Below are 24,498 nucleotides of genomic sequence, written 5' to 3'. Positions count from 1 at the left end.
TCTATTTTTCATAAAAGAAATTTAAATTGAATTTTATAAAACTTGTGTCCTTAAGGCCAACACAACTCAGCCTGTCCGGGTCGTCGAGCTCACTTGGCCCATTAGGGTCTCGGGCCTGCTCAGTCTAAACAGGTCGTCGGGCACGACCCGTCCCAATTGTCAGGCCGACCCGACCCAACCCATATGGGTCTTTAGGCCTACCTGGCTGATTCGGGCATCGGGCCTACCTGGTTCGTACAACTTGTCTGGCACGGTTTGTCCGATCATCGAGTTGATTCAACTTGTCCAGCTCGTCGGGCTGACTCAACCTGTTCGGGTCGTCGAGCCCGCTTGATCCATCAAGGTAAATTGGGCCTGCCCACTTAGTATAGGTCATCGGGCACGACCCATCCGAGTCGTTTGATCGACACATCCTAGTCCATATGAGTCTTTGGGCCCACCTGGCCCGTTCGGGTCTTCAGGCCTACCTGGCCCGTTCGATTCATCGGGTTCGCATGGTCCATTCGCGTCTTCGGGCCCACCTGGCTCGTTTGGGTCATCGGACTCACCCGACTTTTTTAGATCATTGGGCTCGACCAACTCGTCTAGTTTGTCAGGCCTGCCTAGGTTTCAGGGTCGTCAGGCTTGTCCTGTCCGTACAGGACGTCAAGCAAGCCTCGTTCGAGTCTGAATTTAGCCTAGTCCATCTCAATCTTTAGCCTAACCCAACTAAAAATTTAAATTAAAAATTTGGATTGGATTGGATTTGTTGGATTATGCATATTTGAAAATCTTGATTTATAGAATGGATATTCAATCCATAAAATATATAAATGTAGATTAGATTGAAATCCAGATCTATTGAAACGAATTTTAAATGGATTGGATTTTTAATAAAATAAATTGTAAATGGATTGGATTGGAATAAAGGTGGATTGGATCAAGAAAATTAGATTTTTTGTTCACCCTTATTCAAAAGTAGAGGTGTCAATTTGGCCCCTAGCCACTCTTCATAAAGCTCCCTTTTAGGGGGGCCCCAAATGAGGGGGCCAAAAAAAAGCCCCAACCCCCAAAGCCCCTTCTCTAGTGGGTTAGGGTTAGGGCTAAGGTGGGTTAGCCCGCAAAATAATACTACATTAAGCCAGAGTTAAAGATCAAGTCGAGCGACCCGAACGGGCCTGATGACCAGGATGAACCCGATGACAAGGATGGGTCCGATGACTAGGATGTGCGCGACGACCAAAACGAGCTCGACGACCAGGTTGGACCCGACGACCAGAACGACCTTGACAACCCAGACAGGCCCGACAACCCAGACGGACCCAACGACCCGGACGGGCCCGATAACCTGGAGGAGCCCGAGGAGCCGAATGGGCTCGACGACCCGGACAAGCCTTACGACCCAGACGCGCCCGACGACCAGGACAGGCCAAACGACCTGGACGGGCCTAACGACCTGAACAAGCCCAACGACCCAAATAGGCCCGATGATCCAAACAGGACCAAAGACCCAAACGGGCCCGACGACACAAATGGGCCCAAAGACCTGGACGAGCCTGACGACTAGGAGAGGCCCGACAATCTGAACAGGCCTGACGACCCGGACGGGGTCGACGATTCGAACGGGCCAGATAACCTGAACGGGCCAGACGTCCCGAACAGGCCCGACGATCCGAATGGGCCCGACGATTCGAACAAGCCCACGATCTGAACGGGCCCAACGACCTGGACAAGCCTGACGACTCGTATGGACCCGACGACCCGAACGGGTCCTACGAACTAAATGGACCTGGCGACACAGACAGACCCGAAGACACGGACGGACCCAATGACCCAGACGGGCCCGAAAATTCAGACGGGCCTTACGACCTAGATGGCCCGATGACCCAGACGGGCCCAAAGACCCGGTAGGGCCCAACGATCCAAATAGACACGACGACTTGGACGGGCCTGATCATCCAGATAGGCCCCACAACCCGAACGGGTCTTACAACCCGGACGGGCCCATTTGGCTCGTTGGGCTCGTCCAGGTTGTCGGGCCCATCTAGGTCGTCGGGCCCATTCAGATCTTTGGGCCCAATCGTTTCATCGGGCTCGTCTAAGTCTTAGGGCCCACCCGGGTCATCAGGCCCGTTTAGGTCGTAGGGCTTGTCCGGATCGTCGGGCCCACTCGGCTCATCGGGCCCGTCTGGGTTGTAAGACTCGTCCGAGTCATCGCGCTCATCCATGTCGTCGGGCCTGTCTGTGTCGTTAGGACCGTTTGGAACGTAGGGCCCGTTCAGGTCGTTGGGTCCATACAGGTCGTCGGGCTTGTTTGGGTCGTGGGGCCCGTCTGGGTCGTTGGGTTTGTTTGGGTCGTAGGGCCCGTTCGGATCATCGGGCTCCTCCATGTTGTCGTGTCCGTCCGTGTTGTCGGTTTTGTTCTGGTTGTCGGGTCCGTCCGGGTGGTCCGGGTCGTCCAAGTCGTCGGACCCGTTCGGGTTGTTGGGCCTGTTTGGATCATCAGGTCCATTCGAGTCGTCATTCTTGTCTAGGTCGTCGGGCAGGTCCGAGTCGTTTGACCTATTCAGGTCGTCATGTTTATCCAGTTCGTTGGGCCTGTCCCACAGATAGTAATATATTTTAAAAAATAATATATTTTGGCCTTGTGGACTTCTTTGTTGGGAGCTTTTTTCAATGTGGGCTTTTGACCCTAGCCTACATAGGCCAGGGCCAAGCCTTGTGGGCTGGACCAAATTGACACCTCTATTCAAAAGGCCAACTAATTACCCTAATTACCTTAACTATCCACATCTGTCTGATATTATACACATGGATCTATCTTCCTCCGAGTTTATTTACATGTCTGAACAATAAACGGTTATGGAAAGTTAAGTATATATTTATGTAGCAAACAGTTACATATGGGGGTGTTATAAACATTTAATACATATGTAGCCGTTTCTTCACTGGCATTAAAAGTTTGGTCTTAAACCAAGAAGAAATTTAGAGTATTTAAAAGCCACATTTGAAGTGAACATAAGCGAAAGAAAAAGTAGAAGAGAAAATGGGAAATTCAGATATGAAATCCTTGTGGTTGCTGGTAATCCTTGTAATAAATGTTTATCAGTGTTGAATGAGAAAAAATTGGTTTCCGCAGAGGAATGTGAAGTAGAAATACGTGGCATGACTATAGAATGCACGTATTACATGAACAAGACTAATCAAAGACTTGTGAACCCTAATGACAGGTGCATTAAAGCCATCAACGACGTATATCCAAAATTATCATGCTGGTGCAACAGCCTCTCTCGGAAAGTTGGTATGTTCTTCCTTTGAAAACATTTAGACTTGTTTCAACAATCATGACTTGGTAATTTTAAAGTATTTTCAGGTACTAAAAATATTGTATTAAAGACTATTGAGGATGAACTTATTGATTATCAATTAAAAAAAATAACCATAAAAATTGTTCAAAAGTACATATATTTTTCAAATGTAAACTTAATTTCTTCCGTCTAATTTTTTAATTTTTAATAAGGATTCCGTGCATCTTGGGTTCCACCGGATTTAAAAAAATAATAATTGTAAAGTGATCATAATGCACCAATTCAATTTGTAACATGTATCAATATCTAATACTTTATTGAATTTGATACTTGTCATTGTCTAATATATAAACCAATAAAAAACGATAATTATTTATAAATTTTTCTGTTGAAAATATTCAATATATTTTATTTTAATTTACATTCACACAAAAATAATCATATTTATTTTAAATATAATTTAAATTTGCATCCGATATATATATATATATATATATATATATATATATATATATATATATATATATATATATATATATATATATATATATATATTGTATTTGTCCATTATATGTGATCACCAATGAAATAATAATTTTTTTCAAAATGAAGTGTGCTGTTTATTTTTCTTTTTTCCTTCATAAATCTTTAGTTGAAAACTACGCGCATAATTTATAGTTTATCAACTTCTCTTTTACATTTGAACCCCTTTTGCCTTTTTTTTCTTACACATATAATAATAACATATGGGTAGAAGGAGATTAGGTAAAAATTAAACTATTAATCTTGTATTTTTTAAAGAAAAAAATATTTCATTTCATAACTTATATGAAATAGGTTTAATAAATTTGTTTTTCCGCCTCAAAATATTTCATCTTTTTTATAAAAGTCACGTAAAATATTTTTTCTATCAAACGGGGCGTTTGAAGATTATATTATAATCCACCGTAAAACTCAATTTATCATATTACATATATTTCATGTGTCAGTTGTTAAGGAGTACTAAATACTTGTAATTTAGTTTAAAAATAAAACACATTTTCTTATAATAATTGAAAAATAAAAAATTATTTAAATACAAAACTTCATTTTAAGTGTAGGCCTAATTTTATCTATTTTATTTTTCTATTTTTTAAGAGTACGTAAGGAGTAATTTATCTTAATTAGTTAATTAAATGTGAAGTTTATACAGAAACCTGGTAGCAAAAAAATTAATATGAAAGAAACTTAATAATTATTATTTATTCATTTCTGAACAGTATTTCCAATTGGAGGTGTGGTGGGAGAAACTCTGGACTGGAAGAGAGTGTTACACTGCTTCAGCTACAGTCGCCTGCCTTTGCCTGCTGGCTACAAGTGTTGGAGTAAGAAAATTATATAATCTAAATTTCAGTAATAGTTTTATAATATGGTTGAATTGCAAAATTTTTGAGAGAATAATTTATATTTGTTCTTTTAGTTAATACAATGAATAGATATAAACACAGTAAATACAATGTATTTAATAATGTGACTAAGATAATTTTAATATAAATATATAAAAAGGTAAATATTTAATTTTTTTTTTGTTTTAAGTGAACATATTGGGATGAAATTAGTATTACTTACAATTTTTCATGGTTTTAATGGCTAACTGATGACCTCTTAATTTGGATTTTTACTTTTTAGATTTCACTGTGCCTCCTGGACTGCCACCAAGTAATGTTGAAGTATGATTCTCTTGAATCAGTTATTTTATTAATTAGGTGCACTATGTAATACCCCAAACTCTTCTTGTACTCTCTCAATAATAGTTGTTTCACTGCAAATAATTGATCATAATTATGCTCTATTTTTACTCACATAGATCGATCGGTTTGTAACTAGATATGTCAACAAGGTAACTAGAGTATCGACAGTAGTTCTTCCGTATCATATATGTTGGATAAATATTTGTTCTGTATTCATACATATATCTGTATGAATATCCGTTATGTGGATATTCACATATTTTTTAATATCCATATATATGTATGAGTATCCGTGGGTATTTACAAAAGTAAAATTTAATATTGAACAACATATTTTAACCATAAATCTAAATAAAAATACAATGCATAAAATTCATAAATCTCAAACAAAGTGTAAAACTAACTCATTTAAATAGTGTTGAATGATAGTTTACAATGAAATGAAGATTTTTTGAAATCAATTGATAAAAAATAATCCATTAAAAATCAATGTGTTAATGTTTTAATCATGTTTGTTTAATTTTTTTTAAAATTTAAATTAGAGTATAGCGGGTACGGAGATATCCATGGGTACAAATACTATGATATCGGTACCCGTCCCATTAACATATGAATATCTATTTACAATATCAATTTTCTACCCGTTGCGAGTTTTATTCGCGGATAAGAGCAGATACGGATTTTTTTAACATCTCTATTTGCAACATATTTGTAATATTATAGTAAGCCCTAAGGAATTCTCTACGCTATATCCCATTTTACTTTCTTTTTCGAATAAAAATAAACATCAAAATTCAATTTTTCATTTTATATATATTTTCTTAAAAATGTCAATGGTCGAAGATATCTAATTCCATGTTTACGTTTCTTTTCTTCTTTTATTTTTTTTAATAAAATTTCATATAATAAACAAGATAAATATGTTTTAGTGTGTAAACCTTAGATGTTAATCCCAAAATATACAATTCACACTACCACCATGAGCTCAACCATTAAAGAAACTTGTTGTCATATTTCATCCTTAAGAATGCAATTACCCCTTTATACACTATAAGAAAATTGGCTATTATCTAGGAAAATTTATCTACAAAATATTTTTCGTAGATAATTTTATTTTATCTACGAAGAGTAGTCGTAGATAATGTAATAGTTCGTAGGTAAAAGAAAAGTAAATTACGTACAAAAATTTTGTAAGTAACTATGACTCACTTTGGTGGAAAATTTTTCTACGAAGTATTACCTTTGAAATTTGGCGTAGATAACAAATATCATAAAAATTATATATAAAAATTATTTTAAAAAATTTTATCTACGAAAATTTTTGTATGTAAAAATTATATTATTTTTATTAAAAATATAATATTTTAAAGTAACTTTGTATTACCCAATCCTTCAGACAGATTTTTTTTCTAAGTTAGAAAGAAAAACTCTCAATCTCGAAACCTCACCTCCACTCTCGAAACCTCACTTCACACTCTCAAAACCTCACTTCCCTTTCTCGAAACCTCACCTCACACTCACCGGAAACTCGTCACTCCATCGCAGCAACCTCCATCCTACGCAGCAACGTCGACCTTCATCGTTGACCCAGAAAATGTGACTCTGTGGCATCAACGCGTCCCAATCATCTTGAAACCTCACCTCACACTCACCGGAAACTCGTCACTCCGTCATAGCAACCTTCATCCAACACAGCAACATCAATCTTCATCGTTGACCCGGGCAATGTGACTCCGTGGCAGCAACGCGTCCCAATCAGGTTGAGGTTCATTCTCCAACCCTGGCCAAAAAGACGTTCATGTTCACAAAGCAAAAGACCCTTCACAAACCCTAACTTTGTGCACAAGAAGGAATCAGAAATGCTCCATGAATTGGGAAATAATTGTAAGTGATGGGTTTAGGGTTTTACATTTTGGGATGTATGGTTGTGGCTAACCGTTTTCTTTCGATTGATTCTGTCTCCATTTGTTTAGTTTTGTTATTCTGCGAAGATTCCTTTGGTTCTATTTACGGGTTCAATTTGATAGGGATCTTTCATTTTACAACTTATCTCTAAGATGAATCAGGGTAGAGTTTAACTTGTGCTACTTGAATATCTATAGTGGGAACATTGCAAAATACTATTGGCACGAGTTTGTGCTTGTATGTGTTTTTTATGGAGGCAATTGTCTTAACTTGTGCTACTTGAATACTCTGTTTTACATGTCAAGTGTCTTGAAGATTCAATGTGGCTTACACATCTTGTTGTGTTTAATTTAGTTAATGTTAAGTTTTTCATACTAACTTACACTAACATTTAATGAAGACTTTTCTTTATATTATTTTACTACATATGAATTTGGTATTGGAGAAAAATTGAACTATAAAAGTGTAATATAGATGAAATGATGATGATGATTAGACAAACCATTTCTTCCGGTTGCAATCTAATGTTACGATATGAGGAAACTACATAAGAAAAAAGCAGAAACAGTGCCAATGTAAGATTTTATAAACATTGATTACAAAGGAAAAAAAGCAAGAAAATTTCAACGTGCCTCCTAATTGTTTAAGCTAAAAGAGTTCATCTCCAGAAGGGTAGGATTTGTTATAAGATCAAAGGTTTGTGAGATGAGAATAACACCACTTAGAATTTATTACAATAATTTGATTATGTTGTGTGTTTTTGCATATGTACCTGAGTTCTTTGCTCATCTTGAGTAAGCTTAGTAGACCTATGTGGACCTTCATGAGCATCTATCGAAAAACGAAACAAAATAAAAAGAAGTTTTTATACTTTATATTCTTAAACATCTAGCATAAAAAATTCACTGGATGTAAATTAGAAAATTGTTATGCATTTGATGTAAATTGGGAACTGATTAGAATACCATGACTAGCTTGATCCTAATGAATTAAAGAAAAAAGTAGAAATGCAAGAGCATTTAGGCTAACCTGGATTAGTTAGCCATCCAAATGGTAACATGTCCAAATCAGGCCAAGATTTTCCCTTGAGACCTTGTGCTCCTGTTAAATTTGATGCAGCAAAGTCTCTAAAAGGTAAATCAAATGATTGAAAAATGTAGGTGATTGTGATAGTAGAGTAGCTTAAGAAAGGTGGAAGAGAAATTGACATATTTTGAAGTCAAACGTTGGATGACGCTTTTAATCAAATACCTTGATACATTAAAATCAGATAATATTATTGGTATGCTTGCTCTTTTAGAGACCAATATCTTTTTCAGATATTCCAGATATCTTTAACATCATTGGGTCAACTGAAAAATGATGGTAAAAATGGAATACTCATACTGTTAATTTCCTCCTCTATTTTAGTACCTTGTTTCTTACTTTTTTCTGTCACGATGTTGAGATTTGAGGTTGTATAATATGCAGTGGTCAATCAAATGCAAGAATGCAGCTCAAATAAGTTTTCAACTACATGTTATGTTTATTGTGAAAATTCCTTCAATTATGATGCATAATTAATGTTTCATTAAGTATATGATGAGGTTCGATTTTTGGTTTGTATATGTATAGGAAAGTTTTATTGTAACCTATCAAGGATTATCGTTTTTGAGTAACTCAATTATAAAATATTATATTGTAAGTTGATATATAAGAAGTTGATTGTAATTACTTACTGCTATATGTCCTAGGTGTGTCAAATTTTCTTAGATCACAATTTTGATACTCATGCACTTATGTATCTCTTTTCTTTTTGTGGATAGAGTTGCACCATCTGAGATCCTAGCTTGGTTTTTTGTTTGTGAGAAGGTTAAAGTTTTGGTCCTGAAGTCACACTCTCTTGATAAAATTTCTTTAAGGTACTACATTGCTGACTTTTTTGACTGATATCTGTTATTTTTGGGTTACATCCATTTGTTACTGTTTATAAGTAAAACAATCCAAACTACTACAAAACTCAAGTAAAACTACATGGTTAACTATTCTAATTCCTAAAACTGTAAAAATAAGATTCAACTAAGTAATATATAACTAGGCTAGTTAACTATTCAAGTGTAAATGAAGACTGGTGTGTTTTGACAGCTATAGCTCAACACAAATGTACTTTGATGTCCATTAGCCTCCCCCAGTGCTGGCATATCCATTTGAGCTTCAATGCAAAAGTCAACTATAAAATCAATTATGTGGATTTTTGCCAAAACTAGTCCAGATTTCACCTCTTTGCTGATTGGTTTCACTTTGTTCTCTTGATCACTAATCTTGTATCAACTTTAAAGCACTGGCCTACATTCCATTTGACTGCACCTCTTTGCTGGTTAGAAACAATGTTTATTCAAAACTACTCAAACCAGACTAAGGTAGGTCACTAACTAGACTAAACTTGCTAAAAACTACAAATCAGCGCCTACAATTTACCTATTCTAAACTAGATTTATGACACAATAAAACTCTCCAAATGCATACAAAGTAACCTTAATCTAAACTAAACTACTTAAGCTAACTACAAATCAGTTTGTGCTATACTAAACTAAGCTAAGATGTAAAAATACTATAACTAGCCTAATAATGCAAAATTATAGAACTAACAAAATAAAAAAAAATAGAAACTAAGAGTAACTACCTACTCAAATTGATTCTAGAACTAGGATGTTGAAATTAGTAAATGTTATGACCAATACTAGACTACACTATTCTAGTATAGGTTAATGAAGCTAAACAACTAACAACTAGGCTAAACTACTACGATCCAAAACTAATTAACACAAATTAAGAAAAAACTAAGAATATGACACTCCAAACTAAATTTAAGGTAAAAACTATGAATTAAACACTTTAACCAACCCAAAATGAATACAAATGGACAAAAAAAAAGGAAAAATTAGAAAATTATCACACCCCCACACTTGAACAATTGCACACTTAGGGAAAAATAAAAAGAAAAGCAACTCACTTTCTAAAAACAGAAACAAATCTCCCAATAAAAATTTTGCACAGTTGACTCATCCTACTTTTCTAACTAAAAACTGCACATCCTAATTTTTTTTCCACTTTTCCATCTTTTTCATATTTTTCTTCTTCACCAGAATTTTGTCATTTTGTTCCAGTTTTTTCTCTCATTTTGTTCCAGTTTTTGCTCTCATTTTTCACTGATTCACAAGATATTTCAGCAACCAACTCAGTCACATATGCCTCTTTATCAAAAATCCCCTCGCACTTGAATTCAACAATGTCCCACAACTCAGCCTAATTCACCTCACAACTGTAGAACAGTGTATAAACATGGTTTTACGGGTCCAAGGTGCTAATAAGCTAAAAATTCATAATAAAAGTTAAAAATAGGCTAAAAAATGGGTGCAAGGGAAAATTGTTCAAGTTAGGTTATATTTGGCAAATGACTCAATTCTGTACTAGAAAATCAAAATTTGACTACTGAAAACCGGTGTTATATAACTTGATTACTATTTTATCATGATTAATTAGTTTTAGTTATAGGCAGAACAATTGGGTCGTCCTGTACATTTTGATGAGCTTTTCCACCATACTCATGTTCGCAAGAATACCGGTGATTTTGTAGATCACAGATCTAAACAAACATATGTAATTTCTCTAACTTAGATATTTCCTCCTTTTTAAATATAAAGATTTGCCATTATATAACATGTCTATTTTGAATAACAGGAGGAATTTCAAATTGTATTTTCCCAAGCAAGATCTGAGGCTGCTTCTTGTGGTGAAGGAGAAGAAATATCTCCATTGGACCCTAGTGAGGAAGAGAAGTTAAGGAAAAAAAGTTGGTTAGTTGCTGCTGGTGGAAAAAATCCTAAGGGACGAGTATATGGTGTTGGAAAACTGAATGAAAATTATCTTTGTGGGGAAGCCTTCACACAACAACCATCCAGTTCTACAAGTATGGATTCACAAAAAATTCTAAGGTTGGAAGAAGAAATTCGTCAATCTAGGGAAGAGTTTCGTCAATCTAGGGAGGAGAATCAACGAGTGCAGAGAAAATTAGAATCCCTAGTAACTGTTGTTCTCCCTCTTCTTCCTCCCGCCGCACAAACCATTTTGCAAGACTTCAATGAACAACCACAAAATAAGGATCAAAACCAAGATGATGCTCGGGAGAGGGACCACCAGCATGGGCAAAACTCTTCTCATTATGCAGATTATTAGTTAGGTTTGTAATTGTAGGACTTGTTGAACTAGAGGTAAATTTAGTTAGTTTTTAAATTGTAGGACTTGACCTATGTAGCTTATTTGTTAGTTTCTTAATTTGTGTTATCTACTTTATTTTATATTTGTAGTTTTATAGTTTTGATGTGATTATATGAATGCTGCTAAACCTTTGGATAACTATGTTGTTTTATATTTGAAGGTGTTATTTGAATGTTGGAATGTTTGTAGGATCTACAGGTGGAGTCCAACTTTTATGTCTAGACATCACTTCTCTTGTCTATGATATAAAACTACTATATTTTCTAATTCTAGAATATTTTATGTATAGTTAAGTAGACAAAATTGTCTACTGCATTGTTTACAGGTGGAGTTTAGACGTAAGTCCTGACAAATATATAATGATAATTTTTAGAAATTAAAATTATTTATAATTTTTTTTAATATTATAACGTTACCTATGAAAAGTTTCGTATGTAAATTATCTACAAAACTTGTCGTAGATAATTACCTACAAAGACCTTCGTAGGTAATTTACATATGCGAAAAATGTAGGAGATAATTACCTACGAAATATTTCGTAGATAATTTACCTACGAAGATTTTCGTAGGTAAATTACATACGCAGAATATCGCAGATATATTACCTACGACAATTTTCGTAGATAAGTTACCTACGAAATATTTCGTAGATAACTCCAGTTGTAATTTATCCACCAACTATTTTCGTAGATAATGATATTCGTAGGTTATTCGTAGATAATTATCTACGTCTTTCTTTCGTAGATAATGATATTAGGTACGTTATCTACAAAGCACAATTTCGTAGATAAAGTTACCTAGCAGCTCAATACCTACGAAATTTGCTTCGTAGATAACAACGCATTACCTACGAAAAAGTGAACATTACCCACGAAAAACTGGCGTAGATAATAAGCTGATTTCTTGCAGTGATATTTCCATATTTTAAAATGAAACTAATTCTCCATACATAAATACAAAATAATGAGAACAAGGCTTAACACCACCTTACACAAAAAAATGTAACCCATAGATGCATTTTTCCATTTCACCATTCTATATATCAATTTACAATCATTTCTCTACACACAATCACTTAATATCAAGAAAATGGTTTAACACCCTTATGCCAAAACTTAACCCCAATTTACAATTCACCATCCCATAAATTAATAAATCAAGTAATATCAAAGAAATGGTTTAGCACCTCTTACACCAAAAAACCAACCTTCTTTTACCACAAGGATAAACACTTCTTATCTCATATCCAAGACATTCATCACATAAACACACAGCTCCCCTTACTTGGAATTCTTGAAATGAGATCACCTTCACTTTCTCTACCTTCCTTTGCTTCCAATCCAATGTTGCCTCACAAAAACCCCTCTTTTCCTTTTCTCCCAAACTTACATTCCCCTTACTCTCCCTATGCTTTCTTTTAAAAAAAAAATTGACTTAGTTGCAGCCCCTCTTTTCCTTTTCTCCAAAACTTACATTCCCCTTACTCTCCCTATGCTTTCTTCTAAAAAAAAATTCTGACTTAGCTCCATAGTGACTGTGTCCAGATACAATGTATTTGCCTTAACCTTTTGCCTCCCTATGTGTATCACGAATTTACTAAAAAATATACCAATAATTTCTCCTTTTTTTTTCTGAGTAGGATTCGACCATACAACCCCAATACTCAAGCAACACTCCAAACCATATCAACCATTGCAACTTTCTTGTCATTCCACATGCATATCAACTTTACAATTCATCTTGTAAGACCCGAGAAATTTAAATAATTAAATAGATAATTATTTAATGAATGCGGGTATTGGGAACCTTTATGGTAATTAATGCTAGAATAAATGATAAGGAATAATACTAGTTCAAGTGGTTGAGAGTACTTGGATACTACAGGGGGACTTTGGTTCGAGTCTTATGTATGACATTCGGGTGTTAATTTAATTGTTATTATTTTAATAATAATATGCTTGATCATGAGGAGTGATAATATAATTCTAGAATTATAAAGATTATCATGAAACATGATTTGGTTGAGTTGGTTGTGCACTTTGAATTGCGATTGTGTGGTAATGGGTTCAAACCTTAACTTAAGCAAATTAAGTTCCTTTTGCCAAATTCCTTTTTGGCATGAATGAGGGAAATCAGAAAACCCTAGCCATGGAGCAAATGGAAGGGCTAGAAAAGCATCTCATAATGGTTGTTGAATGGCAATTAAACCCCATTTCAATGTATTTTCGTTTACTTGCAATAAACCACAATTAAGGCATAGTTAAAGGGAAAATTAAGGGTGTTAGAGTGTGTTTTGGAGGCTACAATTGGTGTGTACTATGACGAGAGGAAATACAGAATAACCATTGTGTGTTAGTGAGTGAGAGGAAGAGCTGAACGGGGGGAAGAGAAGGAGAAGGTTTCGTGGATCAAAAAGCTAGCTTAGGTTTTGCAATTGGAGCACGGATTGCCAGGTTAGGGAAGCTCATTTACATGTATACTTATTGTATGATTTTCGTGATGTATGGTATGATTGGATGTTGCCTATTTTGTTTTAAATTTCCATTGTTTCGAGTTTCTAAAAATTTCTCAGAAACCGCTTGGCGACTTTGAAGATCCACCAAGCGATGCATGATCGAGAAGCCCATTCCTAGGTTTTTGAGATGAACCGCCTGGAGGTAGGGATGTTTCCGCTAGGCGACACGAACCCTTGTTATGTTGCGGCAATTTTCTATGGATTCTTGGATGGTTGGATCTTTAGTAATGTTTTTATACATGATTTGACGAATAAAAATTAGGTAATTGATGATTAATGCTATGTTCATATGAGTTTGGTGATTGATTTAGGAAGCATAAACATGAGGGAGTCATGTTGGGGGTCGGAGTTAATTTGTTAATGTGATTATTGGAGTTAAAGCATGGTGAAATTGAGAGTTTATTACTGTATGTGATGAATATGCATGTAGGAAATCGGAATTGTTATGATTTTATGCACTTGATTGACTGAAATTCGAATTGGGGGTTTAAGGTTTTCACTAGAGCGATAAAATTTTGGGTTTCTGCTCAGAATATGATATGCCGCCTTGGCAACGACAACATTGCATTCTTTTGGCTGTTTTGGGCGCGTTTTTTATCTAGTGGGTGTTAAGTTATTTTCTTCTTTTGAATTATGTGTGAATGAGGGAAATTGTTATGGAATTATGTCTATGTATGATAGTATGATCATGTATAATGGTAAATTTTAGCTTGGCATATTATATGTGAAAAAAAAATAGTTGTAGGTTTGTCTGTGAAGTGTGTTAGATTGAGTATATGTGAGGTGGTCTGGATTGTGTATTTCATTGCTCATAGGCAGGTGTATTTGTTATGTTGTTTTAAAGCATATGCGCAATATTGACCAATGTTAGTGGCATGAGTTTACATGAATACTAATATGTATGATTATAAGACTTGGAGTATGTTGAGTGGAATATGACAAGTTTCAATTAGTAAATGATGGAGAATATGGTATGCATAATAATAATTAATTGAGTGGCGTGAATAAATGTGTACATCGTGATCCAGTCATAGGGATTATGATTGGATAATCGTTGACTGGATATTATTGTGTGTTGTATGTTTGGGGGTTCATTGGAACCTTTTCAAAAGTGCCAGAAACCAATATCATTGTGCTATTGTATGGTGTCTAGCAGCGTGGGACGAGCCGTCAGGCGATAGAGAACCAAAACAGTGGCAGTGGCCACTAGACGTGCGTGGTGCCTGGTGGTAGGGAAGGCCCGCCAGGCGGAAGCTGTTACCAGGAGTATTGGAAGGCGCTTGGCGCCTGGCGATGAGGAAAGCCCACCAGGCGGTCTGGAACCAAGTTCCGCCTAGTGACGCGAGTGGTGCGCCAAGCGATTTTGGGTGCAGAGTTGGATCACGATGAGGATCGCTACACAGCTTTGGATGGAGGTGATGATGCGATGCCTTGCTGGGAGCCTAGTTACGAGTGCAACTTGTATTGGGGTAACACATTTTTCTTGAAGATGTGAGACTAAATTGGTCCAAAGTTTCGAAGAGGGACTAATTTTAATTTTTATAAAAGTTAAGGGACCAAAAACATATTTAACCCATTTATTTATAAGTTGTATGAAAATAATATTGTCACTTGTTTGCGCATTTTAGTGTAATACTAAAGTAGAGGATATTACTGATTCTTGAACAAGGTAACCCATTTCAACATTTGCTAATTGTCTTTTACGAGTATTGCATAATAAGACGAGTCAAATGTTTCAAGTATTGAATGAACAATCTGCATTATCCTGAGATGACGTCAACAAATAAAAAAACAATGGTAAATCTTTTTTCTCCAACATATATAGTGTAGTTAGGTTTATGTTGTTTAGCTCATTTAGGTTACATTAGATTATTTTATTTAACTTTTGATACAAATGTTTGGGTTATATTATTGGTATATATGAACTAGTTTTTTTTGTGTATTTTAGGTTCTAGTTTTAAACCAAAACTATTTGAATTAAAAAAAAAATACCAATATTACATTGGATTATGCAATATTTCATGTAAATTTATGTCAAACATTACATAATCAAAGGTAAAATTTACTCTATAATTATTTTTTTCTCTGATACTCATTCACATCTATTATGGATTAGTGCATCCATAGAAATATGATATTTTTGTCAAGTAAAAAGTCTGACACAAAATTACATCTTTCACATTCACACTAGAATTTTAAGTTTTAAGTGACATAATTTGTTCAAAACTCTTATGTAAAAGGTCTCTTTTATAATACTGAAGGATTAAAATGTTCAAAAATCATTTCTTGAATATTATAGAGTAAAAGCCTTAATGTAGTTAAAATTGAAAGCCCTAATGTTCTTGCGGAAAAGATAATAAAATATCAGGAAACACAAATCAAGTCTCACCCAATCTTTGAATCTCCTAGACAGATACTCATCAGTTTTATTGGGTATCCCTTCATGTCCTACTGTTGGATTAAACATTTTAGATATTACCTGCAGAAAAGAACTCCAACGATCAAGTCAACGAGAGCTCTCAAAAGTAAAATCTTAGTTTTTGTATTAATGAATTGTGTACCTTGAATTATTATGGTCCACCTATATTTATAAAGCATTAATCATAGATTACCTGGCTTATGGGCTAGGCCTTTATTGGGCTTGCTAGGCCTCCTTTGGGTTTGTATGGGCCTTATCAGGGCTCAAATATCAGGCTTATGACTTGATTATGAGAGTTTAGCTATTATTTCCTAAATAGGACTATAGGTTGGCGACTAGGACCAGGTATCTATTTATACCGGTCATATCCGCCTAGTATAGTACACCAGTCCCCCAGCCTTTGGCATAACATGTTGTGTCCAAGGTTTCTATAATAAAAAACTCTCTTTTCTTGGTATATTGGTATATCCCTATAGTAGTCCCCCAACCTTGAGAAGTGGAAATGACATTGAGGCTTTTTCAGAGACCAGGGAAGGTGCAAAGTCAGTGAATGTTATGAATCATGCCAAGAGAAGCTTGAGAGTCATTTCAATTATGGACATTTTACTTTGTTATTAATGTGACGTTTGGGCGGGAAAATTTTGGGATTGGATTTTATGTTACAAAATTGTTGATGATATAGTGTTGAAATGAAAAATGATTGCTTTCTGAAAAAGAGCAACAAAGGATAAAATAGAAAAAAAGACAAAAGGGATTGTTTTCGAAACTATGCTCCATAATTCTTTCTACCTTACTATTTCAAAACCACTAAAATCCTAAAAAAAAAATTCCTACCTTTGCCTTAGTCCCATTATAACCTGTGAAGTCCTCATGATTTTTGAATCCATGTTTTCTGAAAGCTGTGAATATTAGACTCTTGCTAATCATTGAAAGTGTTTTCTTGCATGGGTATTTTGAGTGGAAACACAAGCCAAAACACTTGAGCGAATTTTGGTGAGAAAATATACATTTAACTTGAGTGTTTCTCTTTCATATTTGATTATCTTGTAAACTTAAAAGATTAACATATGTGTGAAAAATAAAATCTTTCCATTTGTATGTGCATGACAACATGATTTCTAAAAGATTGATTTGTTTCCATTTGTATTCATTCCTTTAATCCAGTAAAGATATGGAATAAAATACCTTAGAATAAAGTTTTGAAATTGTTCAATTTTGCCCAGGAGTGCAAAAGGTTAAGTGTGGGTGTGGGGTGAGTTCAAATTTTTTCCCTGACACTAGTTCATATAATGGCGCAGTGGCATTTTTGCAATTCCAGCCAAGTTTTATGCCTCGGTTCACCTAACACCCGAAGCCAAAGAGCACTATAGGCCTCGGTTTACCCAAAACCGGTGCCAAAGAGCACTATATACCTCGGTCCAACAAGACCCGAAGCCAAAAAGGGACTGCATTTTGAAAAAGTCAACTAGCCGTTAGGTGTTTGGCCTCGGTCCAGCAAGACCCGGTGCCAAAAAGGGGTGTATGGCTTCGGTTCCTTGAACAACCGAAGCCATATGGTTTATTTAGGGTTCCAATTTCGTGAACCCCCTTCTTCTTCCCCGCGCCTCTGGAACTTTCCTCTTTCTCACTCTCTCTCCGCTGCTGCCACCATAGCATCCAACCACCTCCGACAACCTCCGACAGTAACATCCAGTCAGGATATTACGGGTTTAAATAATAAAATAAAATAAGAAAAAATAAAACTCATTAATTATAAATCCATTTCCCAAAAATGCGGGAAATTTCAACTTTATTAAATAAATAAATATGCCAAAATCCTTGAATATAATTACTATTACCATAAAAAATAGTCCAATAATATTAATAATTACAACTAATTTGAAATCATAAAGACAATGTAAAAGCTCTGAGAAAATTGCCCCAAGACTAGCCCCGCTCCGGCTCTATGCCTCACCAGATCTACTTGCAACACCATCTGCTCACGTATATCGCGTATACGATCATCGCCAAACACAAGCAGATAGGGTGAGCTTAACAGATAAAACATATACAATTATATATACTCATATACAACATATCAATATAAATAACACAATCATTCCAAAGGATTTCCTTTCCTTTGATTCATACCACTTGGCCACAATTAGGTTATTCGTGTTCTACATCTTCTAGTGATTACTTCTAGGTGACTTGTTGCCATACCTATCGGCCACAACCGATAGAGCACGTGCAGGAAACCATGTTACGGATCAACACCGTAACGCTAGGTGGAGTTCCCAAATACGAACATAGTTCGCAACGTCCCAAGACTACCAAACTCGTCAATCAACTACTGAGGAGGGCAATCTACCTGGACCCATCCGTACTGGCCACAACCAACACACTCACACCGCAACACTCGCCAACTCGAGCCACAACTCAAGAGTTCCTCGTGTTCATCCGTCATCCCGAGCCACAACTCAAGAGATGTTATTCCAAGCCACAACTCAAGGAATACGACGCGCTTTAACCCCTATCACGAGCCACAACTCAAGGGATACGTTCTGAGCCACAACTCAAGGAACACCAGCAATCCCACCTTTGAAGCATCACCATAAGCCTTGTAGATCACACCCACAGAATTAAGAACACCAATACTGCTGTAGTAAAATCGCTTGGTAGGGGACAGGTACCGCTAGGCGCTGCCGCTTCCAGATCGCTTGGCGGGGGACACGTACCGCCAAGCGCTAAGCGCCTTAGTCTTCACTGTCGTTGCAACTATCGCGTGACAGAACTTCCTATGCCGCCAGGCACCACGTGCCTTAGTATTTGCTAAACTGCAGACTCCGCCTGGCGCACCCCTCCATACCGCCAAGCGTCACCGAGATCCAGAACCCCCTATTTCTACGTTGTCGCTTGGCGAGTCGATCACCACCGCCAGGCGCTACACCAGTACTTGCGCAGTACTGATTTTAGTTCAGGTTCAAGCACACTTCACATAGGTTGCTCTCATTTGCTCTCATTCTAGAGTACCCCTAATGAAAGGCATAGCCATCTATAATTTTCCAGGCCTTATAGCACCTCACATGTGCATTCATCCCCTAGTCATATAGACCATCCCAAGCATGCTCAAACAAAATATAAGTAGCAGCATTCTAACAATTTTAAGCACATGATCTTATGCACCAATGCAATTTAATATTGACAACCATGGCTTCACCAAACCAATTCTTCACATGTGACTAACCCAAAGGAACATTCAAATTGATAGAGACTTACCACATAACCCAATCATGCTTCATTAGAACTTACTTGAACTAATCAAGGGCTTATTCATGTATTTTACAGACTCCAAAATCAACAATACTAAGTAATTTATATATCTAGCTACTGACCTCCAAATCCAATCTCCACCGTTCAAAGTGAAGAACCACATGTTATAGACCACCTGTCAAAATTTCACCTAAATCAGACGGTTAACGAACCGGGAAATGCAGTTTTACAAAAACTGCGCGAACTAGAAAAATTGCCGGCGCCTAGCGCGCATAATTAGCAGCCTGGTGCCCGACGGGACTAAACTACCGCCCGGCGGTTACTGTTGTGCGAAAAGTACGAAAAACAGCGTTTTTCGTGAATCAAAACACCACAACCTCTGGTGTGGCGCCATGCGGCCAATTGGGTGCCGCTAGGCGGTTCCTACAGTTCCAGGAACCCATAAATTTTCTCAACACTTGCGAACATTATTGCAACCCCTACAATTCTGATTCCACTCGATTTATGATCCAATAGGCTGCCTTCACATGTTTATATTCATTATTCCTTCATAAGACTTCTCCATATACGAAATTCCACTAACCTTACCATTTAATCTAGTGTGACTATGAAATCCCCAATTCATCAACCCAACAATTGATATTCATGCAATTTTCACGCAATCGAACCTTCAATTTTATATACTTCAGTGAATTCGGGCTTCCAATCATTTCCCAAACAGTTGGCACTATCTTTTCTCCCCGAATATAATCAACCCAAAACCCCAAAACACTAAAATCGAGCAAAATTGACTTGCGTTGCCTGGAGGGTGTTCATCACCGCTAGGCGATTCATCAAAAACCTAGAAAACTGGGTGTGCAGTCACGTGTCGCCAGGCGGTTCCATCTTTGGAACCCCAAAATAACCCAGAAAAGGATGAGTCGCCTGGCGGTGGTTCATCGCCCGCCAGACGGTTTCTGGAAAATTCCAGAAACATGAAAATTACATGATATAGGCAGGTTATATACATCCAGTTTTTCATACATTTCATACCATTTAACAACACAATAAAAGTACGGTTCTAGCTCCCCTGACCTGGTTTCCTTTGCTTAAAACTTGAGTAGCCCTTGGTTCTCCCTTACTTCCAATAGTCTTCCTTAGTTCTCCTCAATTTAGCTTTAATGTCTCACTCAATACACTCACCTTACTCTGATTTTCGTATTCCTCTACCCATCCAACAAAACCAGCCACAAAACCTCTCTCTTTTTCCCTTAATTGGCCAATAATTGGTGTCTTAATGTGGGATTAATGATGCAAAACGAAATTACAATTAAACTAAGGTTAATGGCATTCAATTTGTTGTGTTATGATGGTTTTTCAGCCCTTCCTTGGCTGCTTGGGTTTCCTTGCCCTTTCACCTTCATGCCAAAGAACATTTTGGCAAAAAAATAAAGTTTAATTTGGGTTCACCAAGGTTTGAACCCCTCACCATGCCAAAGCCAAATCAATGTTCCACCATTTAACCAATTCATGTTTCATGATGATTAATATAATTTTATGATTATATTATCACTCAACATGCTCTAACATATTATTAAAACAATAATAATTAAATAACACACAAACAACATACATAGGACTTGACCAAGTCCTCTCACACATTTAAGTACTCTCAACCATTTGAGCTAGTACTTTTCCACGTCATAGCTATCTGCATTAAATGCCTTAAAGGCTCCTACTACCCGCATTTATTAAATAATTATTTAATTAATTATTTAAATTCCTCGGGTCTTACACTAACCACTGCAACCACGCAAAGGCGAAGGTGAAGGCGAATGTGAACCCTCTCCGTGCCGCACCACCATCGCGTCACTCTTTCGTGTCTCTCCCTTCCACCGTCGCTGCCACCACCCTCCTCCGTTGGTGCTGCACCTCCATTTCGTGCGGCTCTCCTTCTCGGTTTTTCCAGCAAGTGTCGTACCGCGGTTCCTCCAAGGTAAGTTTCTAACTCGTTTTTTTTTTCATTTTTCGTTTTTTATATATTAATTTTAAATTTCGATTATTGTAAGTATTGATTTTCATTGGAATTGAAATTGTGTGGATTGTTTGTACATACTATGAGTTAGCCTTTGTTTCCCGTTTGAGATTCAATACGAAAATTATGTATTGTCCCCGAGTTTTCATTTTGAAAAAACTACATTTTTTTAAATTAGATATAAAGGGATACAATACTAATCATTTAAATGTATTGAATATTGAATTGTTCGATTGGACAGTTTAAGAAGATTAATCACTTTCTAGTAATTTATTAGTTCATATATACTTTTTAAAATACATATCTTAAAATTCATGAATATTTGTGAATTGTGTTTTGTATTGATCTTCGGGTGCATATTTGATTGTGGTTTATAATCACTTTCATTTCGTGTATCCTGAAGGCCAATGCGAAATGCTGGCAAAATTGTGTGAGATTTAAGATATGTATTTTAAAAGTAGTATGTACCAATAAAATAAAGAAAGTGAATCTTCTTAAATGGGATAGGGTCACACCTTGATTACAACGTGAGCATTGATTCAAAGATTACTAAAATTGTTCACGCAATTTCAGTATGGATCGAGATTGGATTAATTTACCACGTATCAGCGCTGAGTATGAGAATGGAGTAGAAGAATTTATAAAATTTGCGCAACGTTATGACGGTAGAAGTGATGATGAGGTCAAGTTCAGATGTCCTTGTGTCAACTGTTTGAATGGAAGAAAATTGAATGCAACTCAAGTTAGGGAACTGAATATCTTGCCGATTCCTCTATGAAAGAGCGACGGGAGGAGCGATGTGAAGAGCGAGTAGAAGAAGACAATATGGAGGACATGATACGGGATGTTGGCGTAGAAGCTTTTGCACAAGCGCATGTGTATGAGACGATGTTTGCTGATGCAGAACTTCGTTGTATGTTGGTACAACTAAGTTCACGCGATTATCAGCGATTTCAAGACTTATGAATTTGAAAGCGACCAATGGTTGGACAGATAAAAACTTCACAGAATTGCTCATGCTCTTGAATGAAATGCTTCCCGAAGGAAATACTCTACCCACTCAAAACTATGACACCAAGAAAATTCTTTGTCCGATGGGTATGAAGTATAAAAGGATACACACATGTCCTAATGATTGCATATTATACAGAAAATAATTTGATGATTTGAAAAAATGTCCAAAGTGTGGGTCATCACGGTACAAGAAGAAAAGAAACAGTGAAGATAATGGTCAAATAGAGAAGGAAGGATCTGCTTTGAAAGTAGTCTGGTACCTTCCAATCCTGCCCAGACTTAAGCGTTTGTTTGCAAATCCTAAAGATGCTAAAAACCTTAGATGGCATGCAACTGAGAGAAGATGTGACGGCTTCGTCATCCAGCTGATTCAATGCAATGGAAAAATATTGATCAGGAATTTCCCAAGTTCGGTGAAGAATGCAGAAATATTCGTTTTGGCTTAGCTACCGATGGAATGAATCCATTTGGTAATTTAAGTACAAACCACAGTTGTTGGCCCGTTATATTATTCATTTACAACTTATCTTCTGAACTCTGCATGAAGAGAAAATACATGATGTTGTCTATGATGATATCTGGTCCAAAGCAGCTTAGAAATGACATAGATGTATATCTCAATCCTCTAGTTGAAGACTTGAAGTTGTTATGGGTTGATGGTGTTGAATTATTTGATGTTGTTGCTTCTGAAACTTTCATGATGCATGCAATATTATTTTGCACTATTAATGACTTTCCAGCTTATGATAATTTGTTAGGGTACAATGTCAAGGGTCATAAAGCATGTCTTATATGTGAAGAAAACACATCATCTCATCAGTTGAAAAACGGAAGGAAGACCGTGTATCTGCGCCATCGAAGGTTTTTACAAGCTAATCATCCTTATCGAAGGTTAAAGAAAGCCTTCAATGGACATCAAGAGAATGACAAAGCACCAACTCCATTAACTGGCATTCAAATTCATGAAAAAGTTAATAAAGTACATCATGTATTTGGTAAAACGTACAAGAAGTCATCTGCATCGAGCCCTATTGAACACTAGGGGCTTTAATTTTACTAAGTATATTGGAGTAGTCGGCCTAGGCCGACTACTTTCCTTGACGGTTTATGCCATCGGTTCAATCTGGTAAGAATTAGGCCAACCCGGCCTAGGCTGACTACTTGACTGCTTTGGCATATATGTATCGTTTATTTATTTGGTCGAGTTTGGCTAGGTGTGGTACACCAATCCCCCAGCCTTGGCCGATATGGGTTGTCGGTCAAGGGTGATTATGTGTTGGTGTGCTAACGGGATCGGCTAGGTGTGGTACATTTATCAACTCACAAAAGAGATATATATTTATCCCTTCTGCAGGTAACCCCTCATGGGTCCAAACCGACATGTACCAACCGGGAAGAGGCCAACTGAGGAGATAGCGGACTACATGGGTAAGGTGACGCTTGTGCCTAACTTATCTTGTTTGTTCTCTGCAGGAACAATTGGCGCCCACCGTGGGGCACGAGACGAGCACCTTTAGTACCCGTTTTTCTCCGAAGATGGTTTCCACCTGTAGCAGAGCTGGAGTGAACAAGCAGGCGGATGCTGGTCACTTAGGACTTGCTGGCATCACCCCTGACTTAGCCGCCATCCTAGACGGTCAGGCGAAGATGCAACAAGAGCTGGCAGATCTGAAGAAACACAGCGCTGATGAGATGGAGGCGCTGCGGCAAGAGAATTCTCGCCTTAGGCGAAAGATCGAAGCTGATCCTACCCTGAAGGGAAAGGCCAAGGAAGCCTCTGAGGCTGCAAGGTCCCCAGCCTTCCAGCCCACAGAGGAGGAAAGCGAATACAACCCCACCCCTCACACCTTCACCACCACCCAACAAACACCCATTCCCTCCACCCACCCCATTCACTTCCCATCCACTCAACCAAGGCATACCGCAGCCCCAACCCCTGCCGCTACCCTCCTTACCACCCAGATCCCCTACAACATACCCACCACCCTACACACCACACATGTTCCACCATACAACCCGCAATACCTCCCAACAACCCACATCCCCCCTCACAACCTTACCTCCACCTTTCCCACTATGATCAACCATCCCATCCCACCTCATAT

At 37.1% G+C, this 24,498-nt stretch overlaps 1 long non-coding RNA gene across 1 annotated transcript; it reads left to right on the top strand.

The window, feature by feature from the left end:
• Positions 1-6,429: 6,429 nt before the first annotated feature.
• LOC114173184 lies at positions 6,430-11,359 on the top strand. The gene is made up of 4 exons (XR_003602459.1): positions 6,430-6,901; positions 8,728-8,823; positions 10,457-10,561; positions 10,643-11,359. It is a non-coding gene; the product is annotated as an uncharacterized LOC114173184 (long non-coding RNA).
• Positions 11,360-24,498: the final 13,139 nt, after the last annotated feature.

This window comes from Vigna unguiculata, chromosome 1 (assembly GCF_004118075.2).
Source record: "Vigna unguiculata cultivar IT97K-499-35 chromosome 1, ASM411807v1, whole genome shotgun sequence".
In the NCBI taxonomy this organism is placed as follows: Eukaryota; Viridiplantae; Streptophyta; class Magnoliopsida; order Fabales; family Fabaceae; genus Vigna; species Vigna unguiculata.
This window is presented reverse-complemented; position numbering and strand designations above follow the sequence as displayed.